Raw genomic sequence first — 1,950 nt, 5'->3', positions numbered from 1 at the left:
AGTGAGACCAAGAGTAATTGGGTACCAGTCCCACCTTAAGCTAAATGTTTGCTAATCTGAATATTTCTATCTCTACACAACAATGATATAAACTGATAAAAAACTATCTTCTGGCTCCATCTCAGTGATATGCAAAGATACACGTGATAGACTATTTCTAGGGGCTTAATGCTGGTCTAAAGATTGGCGTTTTTGTTTGACGTGCTTCCTGGTCAAGGTCGGACTGGGAGAAGGTCGGGCACACACACTTTCTTGTTTTTGCTGAGAATGTACATGCGCTTTTATATGACAATAAGTTCAATGAACATCTATTAGAAAAAGTTTGAAAATGGATTATATCACACGCTAGAGGTAAAGACTGACATAGAACAACACATGTCAACAGCACCGACATGAAAGTAGGTCTAGGCATGTGCGCAAAGCTGCTCAAGCTGCTCCTCGAATGCAAATCCACTCTCCAGTGAAGTCATAGATGTTTCTACATAAGCCTTTACTGAATTGACGAAGCCTGTCCGAAATTCCTCTGCACATACTACGGCTCCAATGTTTCAATATCAAGTTAAGTAGTTAACAGTATAGCAGTGATAAATCATAAAATTCACAGCAAGCTAAACATAAGTCGCTTCTAAAACCACATACCAAGAAGGATATCTGGTCCCTTCTGGCAATTTCATAGGTTGTTTAATTTGTGAGCGCTCTGCACAAAATAGAAACGGGAATTTTAGTCAAAGATGCATTATAGACAAAATGCAGTTGCTCCTTTTGGGCAGGAGCTGCATGAAGATGATGCTTAATGGCCTAAAATTGCTCAAATCACAGCCATGCGTCGGATGCCCAGACATGTCTAGGGCTTTGCTTTGGATTTTGCCCTCTGGTCCTCTAAGTATAAATAAACAAGGTAGTACTGAGGCTGAGAGTTACAAAAGAATATACTTCAAAAAGATTTATATGTTCAACCATTGGCCCTGTTGCCATGAATTTTCTAGACAGTAATAATGTTCCGCAAAAATTCAAATCCATCACTTTCTCCTCTCTTTTTCCCACATGGAAATGCAAGCATCAGTTCTCAACTTAACAATTCAAGAAAATTAAAATAAAAAATGGTACGCAACATTTGACATCACCTCTGAATAATTATAAGACCTTGTCAAAGGACCAGAAAACTTACATGTGAAGCATCATCAACAAGGCGACGCTGGTTCATGAAGACTAATTCTGGTGTTCTTCAGCATATACTTATCTGAATTCAAACTTTATGGCGTCATAATACTCTTTGCTTTTTTCCTGACAGTGACAAGGGTTAGATCTCTTAAGAGGGTGAGGCCCATCAGTAAACAGAGGGAATGACACTTCCCCAGCATACAAATACTATTGCATCCTTTAGCAATCAGTATACACAGGAAACCCAATATTACTTTTGCATCCTTCCAGAAAACTAAATACAATACTATTCTCAGGCTGCTTGTTAGTTCTCATACTTACAGGCATATATAAATTGATAGAATTAGTTTTTTTAACTTGATAGAATTAGATGTAAGAAGCAAGGTGGGACTATTTAATATGTTAACAAACTTGTTTTATAAGCATGAGTAGATTCTGCACAACTTTGCCCAAAAGTATCAGCGTCGCAGCAAGGCCCAATAACAGCACGAATCAAACTTGATTGTTCTTTGGTTGGGTTCCAAATCTGGGTAGCTTATGTGTAATGGTATGATTGCAAGGACATAGTAGTTGTAATGGATTGTGAAATGAAAAATGGGCAGAACAATCTGATTATTTATCAACCATGTTCCTACTTTCTTTATAGCAGCAAGAGGTACTGCTGAATATAAAGAAAAAATGCCTTCATCATAAATAGATACATCTCAGTTTTGATGTAAATAATTTGCTTGCTAGTATATATATATATATATATATATATATATATATATATATATATATATATATATA

The 1,950-nt window shown here is 36.5% G+C and overlaps 1 long non-coding RNA gene across 1 annotated transcript in view; it reads right to left on the bottom strand.

Moving 5' to 3' along the window:
- Nucleotides 1-224: 224 nt before the first annotated feature.
- Nucleotides 225-1,950, bottom strand: part of LOC119267893 — a 3,244-nt gene continuing 1,518 nt past the window's right edge. Inside the window, exons 3-5 of the long non-coding RNA XR_005132738.1 lie at nt 1,169-1,284; nt 640-697; nt 225-532 (exon numbers count right to left, since the gene is read on the bottom strand). This is a non-coding gene — a long non-coding RNA (uncharacterized LOC119267893). The remainder of the gene's footprint in view (nt 533-639; nt 698-1,168; nt 1,285-1,950) is intronic.

This window comes from Triticum dicoccoides, chromosome 3A (genome assembly GCF_002162155.2).
Source record: "Triticum dicoccoides isolate Atlit2015 ecotype Zavitan chromosome 3A, WEW_v2.0, whole genome shotgun sequence".
Lineage (NCBI taxonomy): Eukaryota > Viridiplantae > Streptophyta > Magnoliopsida > Poales > Poaceae > Triticum > Triticum dicoccoides.
This window is presented reverse-complemented; position numbering and strand designations above follow the sequence as displayed.